The 17,767-nt window shown below is 37.9% G+C and overlaps 1 protein-coding gene across 1 annotated transcript in view; it reads right to left on the reverse strand.

The window, feature by feature from the left end:
* LOC138432368 (uncharacterized) overlaps nucleotides 1-17,767 on the reverse strand; it is a 121,074-nt gene that overhangs the window by 25,598 nt on the left and 77,709 nt on the right. The gene's annotated exons all lie outside the window — the stretch shown is intronic.

Here is a 17,767-nt window from a genome sequence, read left to right on the forward strand (position 1 = left end):
ACTACAAGGAAATCAAATTAGTCAATCTTAAAGGAAATCAGTCCTGAATATTCATTGGAAGCACTGATGCTGAAGCTCCAATAGTTTGGCCACCTGATTAGAAGAACAGAGTCATTAGAAAAGACCCTGAGGCTGGAAGTGCTTGAGAGCAGGAGAAGGGGACGACAGAGGATGAGATGGTTGGATGGCATCACTGACTCAATGGACATGTATTTGAGCAAGCTCCCAGAGTTGGTGATGGACAGGGAAGCCTGGAGTGCTGCCATCCATGGGATCCCAATCAGTCATACACAACTAAGCAACTAAACTGAACAGATGGTAACTACATATATGTAATATTATGGAATGCCTATATATTTAAATTTTAGCAGGCTCTAATTATTTTATTATTCATCACAAAATCAATATATATGCTTTGGGAAGTACATTACACAGGCCTATTTTCCAATTATCTACTTAATCCACAAAGGTAATTCTACATACTATATCAAGATTTAATACTAGAGATAATTTATAATTTTAAAACCTAAATCAACTGAACATTCTCCTTATTCCAAGTAACTATATACTCTTTGCAAAAAGATATCATCTTCTAACCTCATTATATTCTGAGTTCTGTACTGTCTTTTAATCGATAAGAGCACAATATAATTATTTTTACAAGTGAAGATGATGACAAAATGATAATGAATAAGATCTATTTCATTTGATGTCCTTTTGGATGATCTATCCACAGATTGATTTATGAAAGAAACACAGAATAATGCCCAATAAATGTTAGGTAATGCAATTATTCAGAAAAATATTTACTTCTGTTTTATTGACTATACTAAAGCCTTTGATTGTGTGGATCACAACAAACTGGAAAATTCTTAAGGAGATGGGAATACCAGACCACCTTACCTGCTTCCTGAGAAACCTGTATGCAGGCCAAGAAGCAACAGTTAGAAACAGACATGGAACAGCAGACTGGTTCAAAATTGGGATAGGATTGTGTCAAGGCCATATATTATGATTAACAGGCAAAAAAAAAAAAAAAGGCAAGAAACACTAGTGGTTAGATAAAGAATAATCTAGTGAAGTATAGGAGAAGGCAATGGCACCCCACTCCAGTACTCTTGCCTGGAAAATCCCATGGATGGAGGAGCCTGGTAGGCTGCAGTCCAAGGGGTCCCAAAGAGTTGGACACGACTGAGCGACTTCACTTTCACTTTTCACTTTCATGTATTGGAGAAGAAAATGGCAACCCACTCCAGTGTTCTTGCCTGGAGAAGCTCAAGGACAGGGGAGCCTGGTGGGTTGCCATCTATTGGGTCACACAGAGTTGGACACGACTGAAGTGACTTAGCAGCAGCAGTGAAGTATACTGTCAGTGATAGAATTTTAACCTTCTATTTTTTCATTATCAGTGACATTTCTTTGTATGACTCTCTTCATAAAGCTATGTTCCACATGATATTGATACTTTTCGTAATGACTATGGAAGGAGAGGCCAATCAAACTATAGGAGAAGGAAGATTGATCAAGATGGTAGAATTAAAGGATGCGAAGCTCATGTTCCCCATGAACATAAGAAACATCCATCTACATGTGGGCCAACTCTCACTGAAAACAAACTGGAAACTGAGCAGGACTTCTATACAACAAAGGCTGTAAGAACTCTACACGTGTAATCAGGTAGGAAGGAAAGAAAGTGATGGGGATGAGACCTGTGCCCTGGGAAGAGACTCAGAGGAAAAGGAGTTTTCAAGAGTAGGCATGTGCCCAGGGGAACTGAGGGGTAAGAGCCACAGACTGGGCACCCCAGTCCTGGTCTTCTGCGGGTAGTCAAGCCCCACTGTCAGGCTGGAAGGTCACTGTATTAACATCTGGTTGTGGGAAGCCTGGCCCTTCTCATGTGTAGTACACAAACACAGCCTTGCCTCTGAGGCAGGGTGGACAGAGGTCTGCTCTACTGACTACCAGGATTTCACCACCAGTTCAGGGCAGCCCAGTCAGATGCAAGCGAAAACGCCAGTTCGCTTATGCCACGTTGGTGCAGCTCAGGATTTAGGAGCCGTGACCAGGGAGCAGATTCCACTGTGTGATGCAGATGGGACCTGATCCCAGGGCACAGTCTGAAGCTGATGTAGGGGAGGAGGTGGTCAGATTCAAGCAGCACATAGAAGCAAGCCAGCCCTCTGCTGACAGCCACTCCACCACAGCTCACCCACCAGTAAATGAGGAGAGTCCATGTAGACCCCTCCTGTCCTGCAGAATGGACCCACAACAAGGCAGGGATGGCAGAAGGCAGGGAAGTGTCTGGCTGGAAGGCACAAAAGGCGACCAGCGCCTGAGGCTGTGTATGAACAGAGCAAGTGAAACAAGACTGGCGCCCACACAGGAGGCACACTGGGGAAAGCTCAGGCCTCTGTCTGCCACTGGCATGAACTGAGAGCCTGCACGGGCCCCATGTCTTTCAGCACTCCCCTGTCTATGAGGCAAAGGAAAAGGGAAAATGCACAATTACGGGGAACAGAGCCAACTCAGCCCCAACACTAAGGGCTTCTGAGCCAGCCATCTGGACCAGACCCTAACCCTAAGAGGGTGACGATGGCCACTGAGCGGCAGGGAAGTCCTGCCTCACACCAGGGTCCAGATCTCGCCACACCATCTCCAGCCTCACCGCTTACCAAACTGGCAGCTGCCAATACACCGTGAGGAAAGATATGACTTGTGTCCACATCAAATCCAGCTCTCCCTCCAAAGGAGTCTGCTCACACATGAGAACACCCCATCAATACCAAAAAAGGTAACCATGACCTAAGTTCATAGAGGTGGTGAAAGTTATGCAAAATGAAAAGACAGAGGCACTGCTCTCAACTACAAGAGCAATAGGAAAAACAGCCTGAAAAATAAACGATGCAGAAATAAATAAATTATGAGAATAAATTATGAGATAAAGAATTCAAAGCATTGGTAATAAAAAAATGTTAACTAAATTATGGGGGGAAAAAGATGTATACAGAGAGAATTTTAACAAGGAACTAGAAAACATAAGAAAGACAATCAGAAATGAAGAATTCAATAGCCAAATCTGGAAAACAGAACAATGGAATTCAATAAATCAGAAGAGGATAAAAATAATGAAAGCAATGTAAGAGACCACTGGGATAACATTAAGCATACCAACATTACCTTATAGGAATCCTAGAAAGAAGAGAGTGAGAAGGACACTGAAAATGTGTTACAGGACATTATGGCTAAAAATTTCCAAACCCGAAGAAGGAAATACAACAGATATCCAGGTACTGGAAATACAGAGGGTACCAAACAAGATCAACTAAAAAAGACCCACATCAAGACATACCATAATTAAAATGGCACAGGATAAAGAGAGAATTCTAAAGACAGCAATGGAGAAATAAAGAGTCACATACAAGGGACCCCCATAAGGCTACCAGTTGACTTCCCTGTAGAAACCTTGCAGGCCAGAAGGGACTGGCATGATATACGCAAAGTGCTGAAAGGGAAATATCTTCCACCTACAACATTCTACCCAGTGAGATTATCACTTTAAAATAGAAAATAGAAAAATAAAGAACTTCTCAGAAACACAAAATCTAAGAGTTCATCAAAATTAAATCTACCTGCAAAGAAGTGTTAAAGGATCTTCTCTAATTGGTAAATAAGTAAAAATCTATAGAAAGGTAAAGTCTCACTAGGAAAAGCAAACACTAATACATAGTATAGACTGGGAATCAACATAGGCAGAATACTTTTTAATAAATAGTATCCCAGGGACGGGGAAGCCTGGTGGGCTGCCGTCTCTGGGGTTGCACAGAGTCGGACACAACTGAAGCGACTTAGCAGCAGCAGCAGCAGCAATGTATTTTGGTTCTGTCTCCTAAAGCAAAGGAAACAAAAGGAAAAATATACAAATGGGACCTAATTAAATTTAAAAGCTTTTGCACAGCAAAGGAAACTACCCACCAAACAAAAACACAACCTCCAGAATAGGGGAAAAATTTTGCAAATGGTACCATGAGCGACAAGGGGTTAATATTCAAGACATATAAAGAGCTCTACAACTCAGCATAAGAAAATACAATCAAAATAAGGGCAGAAGATCTGAGCAAACATTTTTCCAGACACACAGAGATGGAACAGGAACCTGAAAAGATGCTCAACATTGCTAATTATAAGAGAAATGCAAATTAAAATAATAATGAGATACCACCTCATATCTGTCAGAATGGCCATCATCAAATGTTTACAAGTAACAAATACCAGTTACTTAGGATATGGGAACCCATGTACAATAACACTGGGGATATAAACTGGTACAGCCACTATGAAAAACAGTATGAAGTTTCCTCAAAAAGCTAAAAATAGAACCATTATATTACCCAGCAATTGTGCTCCTGGGTATATATCTGAGAAAAAATGAGATTATTCTGGCCAGCTGATGCAAAGAGCTGACTCACTGGAAAAGACCTTGAGGCTGGGAAAGTTTGAGGGCAGGAGGAGAAGGGGGCAACAGAGGATGAGATGGTTGGATGGCATCATCAACTCAACAGACATGAGTTTGAGCAAACTCCAGAAGATAGTGAAGAACAGGGAAGCCTGGCTTGCTGCAGTCCATGGGGGTAACAAAGAGTCAGACATGAGGGAGTGACAAATCAACAGCAACTTGAAACTATATATGTAGCCCAATATTCATTGCAACACTGTTTATAATAACCAAGATATGGAAGCAAACCAAATGTCCATCAATAGACAAATGGACAAAGAAGATACACACACACACACAGAGGAATATTACTCAGTTTAAAAAAAAAAAAAAGAATTAAATTCTGCCACTTTCAGCACCATGAATGTATCTGGAGAAAGATAAGTACTCTGTGTTATCACTTATACCTAGAATATAGAAAATAAAGCAAAAGAATATATATGAAAAACATAATCACAAATATAGAAAACAAACTAGTGATTACCAGTGAGGAGAGGGCCAAGATAGGGGTGTGGGATAAACAGATACAAATTACTATGTACAAAACAGGTAAGCCACAAAGATGTATTATACAGCACAAGGAAACCATAATCATTATCTTATAATAACTTTTAACAGAGTATAATCTGTAAAAACAGTGAATCACTTAGCTGTACACCTGAAACTCACATAATATTGTATCAACTATACTTCAATTTTAAAAAATAATAATAATTACAGTAGAAATGTTCCTTCAAAGGATTTTATAACCCAAAGTCTTTACACAAAAATTGGCAGGTGCAAGATAAGCTGAAAAGAGCTAAAATATATCTTCTAAGAATACACACTCATAAGAACACAGTCACTCATTGCAAAGCTCGTTTACAAAGAAACTTATACAAATAAGTAATAATACTGCTAAAATAATTGTGGTGCAAGGAAAATAAATAAAAAGATAAAGGTTTCCCCCAAAAAAATGGAAAAAGGAAACCTAAGGACAAAAAAAAAATTAAAGATTACTAAATTCTGCCACTGTGGTGGAATATGAGAGATGCAGTTACAAAGTGTGAGTTTTAAATATATGTGCAAAGTATCCTAAGAGTGGGAACTTTTTCCCTGCTTCTGTAGTCCCAGATGTGTCATTAACAAAGGAATCATAGAGGGTCAAATAAACCCAGATGTACACCCAGTTGTACAATTTAGATACATGAGAAATAATATGGAGGGCAAAAAGTAAGAAGAATAAGACTGAAGATTATATCCATTTGTTTTACAGTCCTAAATTATATAAGTTCAAGGGATATCTATGTCTGTCTGTCTATAATTTATAATAAAACCTTTATAGGAAAGCTTTGCCTACTGAATTATCAGTGTAATTTTCAGTGACAGTTTTTTTGGTATTCATTGAGGCAAGAGAGATTTAGATTTAGATTTAAACACTAAAATGAGACTGACTTTTTGGATTTTATTTTCCTGTGAAGAGCATAAAATAAGCATCATTATTTTGGGGACTCTATCAGTAAAATAGTATACATTACCTTCATAGGAATTCTTAAACCCTCAGAGCAAGCAGCTATGCTGACAGGATACAGATTCACTACCAAAATAATAACAACTGCTCCTTAGCATAAATCATTTATCATTTTTCTAATTTAATCCAATTCCTTGCATTTTCCTTAAATACACTAGTAAATAAATAATTTGTTCCTCAACATCATTACTCTGGCTTGGAGGAAAGAAAGCAATACAGACTAACCTATCAAGTCGCCAGATGAACAGGCTCCTTCAATAGAACAGGCTCTTTCAAAATTAATGGCCTGCTTCAGCATGATGAGTGCCCAGGAAAGGAAATATTTATGGTTTTTCTCCTAACTTCTGACCCTTGAAATTAAAAGCACTTTCTCCACCTCCTCTGTTCCAGTTAACCCGTAGGAAAAATGTCTCTCTTTATGACAGGGGGAAATTTTTATGATACCCAGAGATACAGCTAAATATATACACATTTACAGAGCATCCCTAAAAAGTTGCCTTCCAATGGTGAGGAAAAGTACAGAATGCCTTGGGACAAAGGGTCAGTGGCCTTTGCCACGTCCGCTTACCCCCAAGCTAAGACAGAGGTACTCTGCAGAGTGACACTGAAACACTCACAAAACTTCTGCACTGTTCAACAGACCTCTATTGTTAATAACCAGTCTGAGGGTTCAGGAATCTCAGGATCCTGGTCTAGACAGACACACAGATGCCAGCAGTAGGCATCAATCCAATTAGGCTTCCTGTCAAACAAAGATGAATTCCAGCTAGCTAAGATCTACCAGAGGAAAACATTCTGCTTGTACTCATTTGCTTCAAGAGAGTAGAGCAGACTATACCACAATCAAAATATTGAACTCCAGTGATAAATAATAGTGGCAATGATAATGCATTGGTATACTAATATATATTATACAAGGTACAAATGCAATATTATAAATATAATGCATTGTTATCATTTCTCATATAAAGGTTAGAAAAAAGACAGCACATTTGAGACAGAGGTGTTCACAAAAATAAAAAAAGATGGTAGGCCAGTAAAATTGACTGCAGACTCCAGGTTCTAGAATCATGAAAGAATTATTTTCTGTTGTTTTAGGCCACCAAGTTTATAGTAATCTGTTACAACAGCTACAGGTAAGTAATAAACCAAACTTAAATCCTTAGTGCTTTTGCTATATATTATTTCCAAGTTGCAAATTAAAAAACTGTTTGCATTGAGTATGTATAAACCATGGTTATAAAAAAAACAACCAAATTAATTCCATTTTAAAGACCACAAAACGTAGGTACCATCTTTTTTAAGTTTCTGAAAGCACTCCTTTTTTTTTTTCCTTTTTTGTTTTACTAAGGGGAAATGGTCCTAAGTTACCACTGTCAATGTATCAGATGAAAATTTGACATCAAAAACAAGACCATAAGCACAAAGACAAGCAAAACACAAACAATCACATTTCATAAAATGCACAAAATACTTTTTTTTTTAATTCCTTTTTTAAGCTCACTTCAACACAGTAAAGTAAAAGCTGAACTATTTTTCTCTTGATAATTTATTTGGGGAAAGCTAATGCTTTCTAAATGTCACAGTTTGAGGGTTCATTAAAACTTACTGGGGGATTTTTTAAATAATAAAATACACATATTAAAAGTGAATGGAGTGTTAATTACTTGAAAATGTGAAACCATTTGCAGTATTTAAAACAAATTAAGAATACTCTATTACTCTAATTATTTCAGGACTGAAGGCAAGTCTTAGCTCTGTGTTTGCCGGGCATATGGCATTACATTAGACATGGCACATATGTGAAACATGTTTTTTCTCCTTCCAACTCTACATGTTTTACTGTGATGTAAGCCATATGTTTCATTACAAAGGGTGGTATGAAAAGGCTATTGCTAGAGAGGCAAACTCTTGACTCAGAACTCAGCAATATAGAAAGGACTCTTCATTAAAAACGCATTACTGTTTTTGCTTCAAGGCATTTACCTTATGTTCCCAGTAACACCCTGACAGTTTAGAGATTAAGAACATCTGGATTTTAGGCATTAAGATTTTAGGGATTATGGGTCTGATGCTAAAAATACAGACCATTATGGAATACTCAAAATAATGGGCTGTTTGGTGGAGAAAGGGATCATGTGATGAATAAATTAACACATAATCATTTCATGATTAAATACATCTCATGATTGAGCATGAAGACACATAGGTTAAAAATTTCAGTGCCTGTATTATCCCTTGTTTATAAACTAGGCAACCTCTAAGACACTGCTAAGCTATCATCTTAATTTTAGAAGTCTATTTTAGCTGTGTGCCAATGATTAAATAATTATGTAGGTTCCTTTTAGGACCAGGAGGTAAAAGGAAATGCCCTTTGAGCTAAAATTATGACTCTTGCACCAAATGTTAAATAAATTTTAAACACATATGTAGGGGTTTAAAGATATCTACAATCTCTCTGCTACTCCTCCCCTCAAGAGATAGGGCATAATCCTACTCCCTTTGAGTGTGGGCTGGACTTAGTGACTCACTTCTAGAGAACCAATTATAACAGAGGTGATAGGATGATGTGTCCAACATAAAGTTATATAAAGACTATGACTTCTAACTTGGGTGTCTACTCCACTGCTTGCTTTAACTCTCTTTTGAGGACTTACAGGCAGCCTTTGGTGGGAGCTACATGAGGAAAAACCGAGGTTCATTAGCTACTGTGTGTGAGCTTGGAAGTAGATACTCTTAGTACTGCCAATGGCCATGTGAGTGAATCCAGAAGCTAATATTCTTCCAGTAAAGCCCTGAGATAATTGCAGCTGTAAAGTGACCTTGACTGCAGCCTCATGAAGGACCCTAAGTCAGCAATACACAGTTAAGTTACTTTGTATTCTTGATTCACAAAAAATGTGACATGATAAATGTTAAGTGATTAAATTTGGGATGATTTGTTACATAGCAGTAGCTAACTATTACAATACATAATAAGAATAAAGTGTGCTGGGACAGAGGCAAGGCCAGAGAATGAATCTGGATCTCCAAACCAAGGACTATGACTTTTCAGTTGTAGGACAGTGAACAAGATCACACTGCTCCTCAAGGCGTCATTTGCCCATCTACACAAGAAAGGTGTTAATCAAAATTATTTCCAAGATTCCTTCTGGCCAAGAAAATGTAAGACTCCAAGCTATAGAGAGGCCGCTCTAATCTCCATATAAGAAAAGATGACCACTGGAACTTCCTGGCACTGAGAGCTAGCTGCTTTTCAGGCCCTCTTGAGAAGAGCCTGGATTATCATTGGTATTGACCATACCAAGACTTTGCTTCTACTGGATAGGAAATGTAAGTAGATAACATACTATTTCTTACGAATCTGGTATGCTATATTTCTGACCTATCCTTAAGAACAAAGAAAAAGGGTAATGCCCCTTATCAAATTAAATGAAAATAACCACATAAATAGGAAGTTAGCTAAAACATTTCTCTATATTCTTTAAATTTATACTTTCCCTTATGGGACTTACCCACAGATAATTTACATAAAACCCCAAAGATACATGTACATTTATGAAAGCATTTTTTAATGGCAAAATTATTTTAAAATGTGAATGCCATCAGTGAGGGTATATTTACTTATGGAAAGGTGGTCATGATTCATCCTGAATGCAAAGAACAAACTGCAAAAGCTATGTTAGAGATCTCAAATTTAGCCACATATTACCAGAGACTTTAAATTTTTCTTTTTCTTTTTTCCTTTTCTCTCTCGCTTTTTTCAATTCTGATGCTCAGAACACATACCAGAATAGTTAAGTCAGAATTTCTCAAGGTGAGACCCAGATATTAGAATATTTTTAAAGGCTACTTGATAATTCCAACATAAAACCAAAGTTGAGAACTACTTGAGAATGGTCTCATTTGAGTTACTAAAAAAAAAAAAGGTCCACTGATGTATGTATATTTATCCACATATATTTGTGTATATTTGACCATGTATAGAAAAAGATTCTAAAGGAAACATATTTAACTAAAGATAGTGAAGACTGGAGGGCAAAAATCCTTTACCCCTTAACTTTTTTTTCACAATGACTATATGTCATTGCTCTAACTCTCAGGAATTTAAAAGATCAGGAAGAAAGAATTACAAATTTCTCAAATAGTTATAGAATCTGGAGGAACAAAGATAATTACTACTATATGGCCTTAATTTGCATTTTTGAAAGTTACTGAAATCTTAAGCTACAAAATGACAAAATATTCAGTAGAAAGGAAAAAATATATATTTATTTAACACTATAAAAGACTAGTCTTTCTGCTTTTTTCTTTATAAATCATTTTCCCTTAATTCTGATGATGTGAAGTTATCATCTAAAGTCCTACACTAGAACAGAAAAAAAATAATAGTAAACTATGTATAGAATTTAGAACATGGATATAGAGATAAAGCATTCTAGCTCTTCTTTTAAGATACATATAAGGAAATTGACACAGAATAAAATACTTACTTAATAGTTTGTAAGAGACTAGTACATTGACTGACTTACACTAGTCCAATACTATTCCCACTGTATAATAATACTGCATAAGAAAGATATACTGCTCATGTTTCAAGGGTGGGGAGGGAGACACGGCAGGGAGGCACACGGAAGGTGTTCATCCAAAAGAAACCAATCCCATCCTTTGCACAAAGACAGGCCAAATTTTACCGTTGATTTGTGAATCAATCATCCAAGGATAATATACTATGTAACAGCTGAAATATTTGAATCTTTAATATCCACAGTAATTCATAAAGATGACAAAGCAGGTCCATGTTATAACATTCACTAAAAAATTATATTAGGAAACATTTATATGTCTACTGCCTGAGTTCATTCAAAATTTCTTTGTATGCCTTGTTTAGGCTCCTCACAATGCTACCGTTGTATAAACAGGACTGCAGAGAACTAAATGGAAATTGCAGAAGTGTAATTACAGCTGGATGAGAATGTTAAGCTTTCACTGTTTTAACCTGAGAGTGTCTGGGATGAAGAGCATATCAATCAACATGTACTGAACACTCACAGAGTACCTGCTTTGGCCTAGGCAGTTGACAGTAAAGATATCGGTAGTTGGGTGGATTTCCCTTCTCGAACGTGATGGAAAACTGCCAAAAATCTAACACGATAGGTTAAAAAATGTGTCCTCAGCACTTATTTGATTACAAACTTTAATGAAACAGGTTTTCTTCTAAAACTTAGCTTTCAGTGTGAAAATGAAATTGCCCTACTGTGAGGCTACTGATGTCAGAAGAAAAGGAACAGTTTTCTTCAGTTGTAAAAAAAAAAAAAACTGATATATATATATATATATTTTTTTTTTTTACAGTTGTAAAAGAAAAGAGCTAATTTTTAGAAAAAAACCTACTCCGTTAAAGTTTATATTCAAAGATGGGCTTCCCTGGTGGCTCTCAGATGGTAAAGAGTCTGCCTGCAGTGTGGGAGACCGGGGTTTGATCCCTGGGTTGGGAAGATCCCCTGGAGAAGGGAATGGCAACCCACTCCAGTATTCTTGCCTGGAGAATCCCACGGACAGGGGAGCCTGGCGAGATACAGTCTATGCGGTTGCCAAGAGTCGGACACAACTGAACAACCTCACTTAGAAAAGGTTATGGTTTAGCTTTTCTTTAAAAAGGAAAAACATAAAGAACTTTTTCTTATAAATGGATGAAATTTACACTTTGATGCTCTTGAAAAATGCACAGAAATCCAACCCTGATCCCTCATTCCCAGTTCAAGGATGCCAGTAATGACAAGCTGGTAGGTATCTAAAGGGTTAAGAAACGGATATTCAGGTACACAGAAAACAAGAAGTGGTCTGCAAAATACTAAAGTAGTAATTTACCTATGATTAAAAACAGTTTACTTCAAAGCATCTCCTCAATGTGGCATGAGTAGAAGAGAAACAGGATCAAGAGGATGCGTCTATTCTAACCCAACAAAATAATCAGAAAAAAATGAGATGATTTCCTTGAGAATAAAGAAATAAGTGCAATGAATTTTGTCTATATTCAAAGGTAATTCATTTTCTTATCATAAAATATGATCTCTTTGAACTGTATAATATGGAAGATTCAAAGATTATTAGACATCAAACCCTCACTCTAGGAAACTGATGGAGAAGCTTTCATTGAGTCTACAGTATTACACTTTAAACTCAAAGAAAACCCAAAGAGAGATGTATTTGGTTGACTTTTTTTTTTTTTTTTTCCGGCTGTGCCAAGTCTTATTTAGAGCACATGTGACCTTTTGTTGCAGCATATGGGATCTAGTTCCCTGACCAGGGAACGAACCTGGGCCTCCTGCATTGGGAGCACGGAGTCTTAGCCACTGGAACACCAGGGAAGTCCCTGATTTTTTTTTTTAAGTTGAATACTCTCATGGAAATATATATTGTACTTTTTAAACAGTGTGTGTGTGTGTGTGTGTATGTGTGTGTGCACGTGCGTGCGCACATGCACACTTAGTCTCTCAGTTGTGTCCAACCACTTGCAACGCCATGGACTGTACCCTGCTGGGCCCTCTGTCCATGGAATTTTTCAGGAAAGATACTGGAATGGGTTGCCATTTCCTTCTCCTGGGGATGTTCCTGACCCAAGGAGCGGACCCACATCTCTTGCATCTCATACACTTGCAGGCAAATTCTTTACCACTAAGCACCACATGGAAAGCCTTTTTAAGTACTGTATATTTTCCTAATTATTTTCATGTAGTATTTTTCTAAAATATTCATATTAATGGGCTAAAACTTTAAATATGCAAACTCAATTAAAAGGCAAAACAATAGAAATCTGAACTGTAAGATTTAATCAGTATTCTGTTCTGAATAAAAATTCTCATTGCATATTTCCCTTCATAAGTCTTTGTTCTTTAAGAGCGGTCTCCATTTCAGCTAAATGCATTGATTTGTATAATGTCTTTTTTCCTTAATATGTTCCTAGTTTTTTGCAAAATAGTTCCCATTATAGGAAAAATAACAAGAATATATACATGTCTATGTGTGTACATCCACATAATTCTAAAGACCATCATTGTACTTTTTGAAATTTTCAGAATTTATAATCAAGTATTTTTTCTTTTAATATATCAACTGATAGCATGTTACCTGTCATAGTAAAACATGAAATATATCTTTTCCCACTGGTGACAAATCGGAGTAGCAATGAGTATGCAGTAAGAAAGACTTAAAGACCTTACGAATTTCCAGTGTAAATCTTGTCCCTGATTTGTCACTGGGGAATTTGTGGGGTGAGTCCAGGGATTTGATATTTGCTTTTAAAAGACACTTACTCCTTGAAAAAAAATTATGACCAACCTAGATAGCATATTGAAAAGCAGAGACATTACTTTGCCAACAAAGGTCCATCTGGTCAAGGCTATGGTTTTTCCAGTAGTCATGTATGGATGTGAGAGCTGGACTGTAAAGAAAGCTGAGTGCCGAAGAATTGATGCTTTTGAACTGTGGTCTTGGAGAAGACTCTTGAGAGTCCCTTAGACTGCAAGGAGATCCCACCAGTCCATTCTGAAGGAGATCAGCCCTGGGATTTCTTTGGAAGGAACAATGCTGAGGCTGAAACTCCAGTACTTTGGCCACCTCATGCGAAGAGTTGACTCATTGGAAAAGACTCTGATGCTGGGAGGGATTGGGGGCAGGAGGAGAAGGGGACGACAGAGGATGAGATGGCTGGATGGCATCACTGACTTGATGGACGTGAGTCTGAGTGAACTCCAGGAATTGGTGATGGACAGGGAGGCCTGGCGTGCTGCAGTTCATGGGGTCGCAGAGTCAGACACGACTAAGTGACTGAACTGAACTGAACTTCCTGTGAAAAATTACTCAAAGTTCCAATGTTCAAAGCAAGAAAACTAGTATCTAGAGGATAATTATGGTGGAACATTCTTCAACAGCATGCACACGTACACATGCTTAGTGATAAGCATTTGACCTTTGTTCAGATGATAAAACTAGTAGCCACAGCTTGAGTGTGTATGGCTGAAAACTGTCAATTCAAGCATCAGTCATGTCCTACCATCATCTCATGAAGCCACCCAGAATACCTTATTCAGAACACCAGGGTATCAGTTTACCCAACAAGCAAAACTGGATCATAAACCAGATAAATGGGCTATTCTTCACAAAGCTTCATCAGTTACTCAACACTAGGAAATATCAGAATGTAAGACTTATTAACCACTGAAAAAAGTTTATTCCCCCTTAGAAAAACAAATGACAACAACCCAACTTGATGAAAGAATTATTTTGTTATTCTTTTTCTTATTGTATCTATTTTGGATAGTTTATATTACTATGGCTTCAAGTTCATTAATCTTTTCTTCGATAATGTCTTGTTAGATGTTTGCCCCCACCCAATATGTTTTCACTTCAGATGTCTTAATTTTCAACTCGAGAGATCCCTTCTTGGTCGTCTTAATATTTATATGTTTCTTACTTACTTTTTGAACACATAATACAGCTGGAAACATGTTTAAACTTTCTTGTCTGCTAACTCTAACAACTATGTAAATTCTAGCTCAGTTTCAATTGACTGATTTTTCTCCTTATCAATATGGGTATTATTTTTCTGCTTTCTGATAACAATATGAGATATTCAATAAAAGTTAATTGGATATTGTCAACTGTTAATGATAACATTATATCATTAATTTCATTCTGGGGATGTTGGGTGTTTTTGTATTCCTGTAAAGACTCTGACTTTTGGTTCTGCGATGTGACTAAACCTCTTGGAAACATTTTGATCCTTTGGGTCTTGCTTTTATGATTCATTAGATGGGATCAGCTCAGGATTTAACCTAGAGAAATTGTTCTCTGTTTCTGAAGTTGGATCTTTCTGAGTACTCTACCTTTCTGACTATTCAACATTCATGGTACCCCATAAATGATGGTATTTCCTTTCTGGTTGGTAGGAATAGGCACTATTCCCTGTCTTGTGCCCCTGTGGGGATTGTTTCTTTTAATAACTTCTCAGTACTTTTCTCTCCAGCCTCCCCAAATTCCCTCACATACATTATCTGGTCGCCTCTCTGCTGAAAGTTTAATGGAGAGCCTCTCTAGATCTCTGGAGTTCTCTCTGTACAGCTATCTAATCTCTGGTCCCATGTCCTAAAAACACTAGGTGCTTTGGTCTCCCCTGACTCTCAACCCCACTCCCTCAACTCAGGAGTCTGCCAGGTTTCAACAGGGTTCCCATATCCCCAGGCCACTTTCCAGAAATTCTCTCAAGGAGGTCACCTGGAACAGTTGGGGGATTCACTGCAGGTTTCTCATCACTCAGGGATCACTCTTTCACTACCTGATGTCCTCTGTCTTAAACACTATTGTTTCATATATTTAGTGGGCTTTTGGCTTGTTTCAGGTGTAAGAATAACTTAGACTCTCATCCCACTTCCAAAGCTAAAATCAGAATTATCTTTTCACAACTCCTGTACACTTCATTGAATTTCCATCATTAAAATAAAGTCCAAGCTCCTGAACCAGACTTAGAAAATGACTTCCTAATTTAAACCTGTCTACTTCTCTAGCTTCTCTAATCTTCTGTCACTTAAACAGTCACAGTTCACAAACAAAATAAGTTACAGTTTCACAAATACAAAATATTCTTTTAGTACATCTGTATTTGCTATTCCCTCTGCAGAGAATGCTCTTCCCTGTCTTTGTGGCTGAAAAAGTCCTTCTCATTCATAAATAATCAACACAGATGCACCTCTGTGTGAAGCTCTCCTTCCCTGACATGTGGAACCATCATCTTCCCTCTCCTTTGCTCACACGCAGAGAGGGGTTAATAAGCCCTCCTCAATGCACAGGAAAATTTAACATCCCTGTTCCTGTTAGTTGTTCATTACTTTGTACCACAGCTATATTTTAAACATCTACTTCCCTAGCTATGACCCTGGAAAGCTCCTCAGACACTTAAAACGTTTTCTCATCCATAAAATGGAAATGATACAGAGTGTGGGAAATTTGGGGCCTTTAGACGTGCTTAGACACTAAAGAATCTACCTGTAATGCAAGAGACCTAGGTTTAATCCCTGGGTCAGGAAGGTCTCATGAAGAAGGGAATGGCTACCCACTCCGGTATTCTTGCCTGGGGAATTCCATAAAAAGAGAAGCCTGGCAGGCTACATACAGTGCATGGGGTAGCAAAGAGTTGGAGACAGTTGAGCAACTTAGCACGCACACACAGATTGAATTTATTTTAAAACCATAAATGTATTAGTTACATTTTCAACTACTACATTTAATCTGTCTGTCTTACAGATGGTGGAAAAAATTCTTAAAGAGATGGGAATACCAGATCACTTTACCTGCCTCCTGAGAAACCTGTATGCAGGTCAAGAAGCAACAGTTAGAACTGAATGTGGAACAACGGACTGATTCAAACTGGGAAATGAGTATCTCAAAGATGTATACTGTTACCTTGCTTATTTAACTTATGTGCAGAGTACATCATGCAGAATGCCTGCCTGAGTGAAGCATAAGCTGAAATCAAGATTGCCAGGAGAAATATCAATAACCTTAGATACACAGATGACACCACACTAATGGCAGAAAATGAAGAGGAAATAAAGAGCCTCTTGTCTTAAGAAGGTGAAAAGAGAAGAGTGAAAAAGATGGCTTAAAACTTAACATTCAAAAAACAAAGATCATGGCATCTGGTCCCAACACTTCATGGCAAATAGATGGGAAAATAATAGAAACAGTGACAGACTTTATTTTCTTCAATCCAAAATCACTGTGGACAGTGACTACAGCCATGAAATTAAAGGACGCCTGCTCCTTGAAAGAGAAGCTATGATAAACCTAGACATTGTATTAAAAAGCAGAGACATCACTTTGCTGACAAAGGTCCCTATAGTCAAAGCTATGGTTTTTCCAGTAGTCATTTACGGATGTGAGAGTTGGACCATAATAAAGAAGGCTGAGCACTGAAGAATTGATGCTTTTGAACTGTAGTGTTGGAGAAGACTCTTTAGAGTCTCTTGGACAGCAAGGAGATCAAATCAATCAATCCTAAACGAAAACAACCCTGAATATTCGTTGGAAGGGCTCATGCTGAATGAAGCTCCAATACTTTGTCCACCTGACGTGAAGAGCCAAGTCACTGGAAATAAAAACCCTGATCCTGGGAAAGATTGGGGGCAGGAGGAGAAGGGGGCAACAGAAGATGAGATGGTTGGATGGCATCACTGACTCAGTGGATATGAATTTAAGCGAACTCCAGGAGACAGTGAAGGACAGGGAAGCCTGGCGTGCTGTAGCCCATGGGGTCGCAAAGAGTAGAACATGACAGAGCAACTGAGCAGCAACAACCTTAAAATTGGGTCCGACTGCTATTCTTTTTTTAAAAAGTAGTAAAAATGCTACAGGGAATTTCCTAAAATAGGAAAGACTTCGTGACTTCAGGTGATGGATAGGGAAGCCTGGCATGGGATCCTGGGGTCACAAAGAAGCCTGGCCCATGGGGTCACAAAGAGTCGGACTCGACTGGGCAACTGAACTGAACTGAGAGACCACAGTGCTGAGCTGACAAGACCAAGCTGTAACCGTGCAAAGGATGTCATCCTTCTTGTACGTTCTTGTCTACAAGGGTCATGAAACTCCATGTGAAGAATGAAGAAAAAACACACACATGAGAGGTGAGCAATAATCGGGTTACTGATTACAGAAACACTTATTTACATAATAACTTATGTAAATAAGTTAGTAGCAAATGAAATAAC

Source organism: Ovis canadensis, chromosome 2 (genome assembly GCF_042477335.2).
Source record: "Ovis canadensis isolate MfBH-ARS-UI-01 breed Bighorn chromosome 2, ARS-UI_OviCan_v2, whole genome shotgun sequence".
Taxonomy (NCBI): Eukaryota; Metazoa; Chordata; class Mammalia; order Artiodactyla; family Bovidae; genus Ovis; species Ovis canadensis.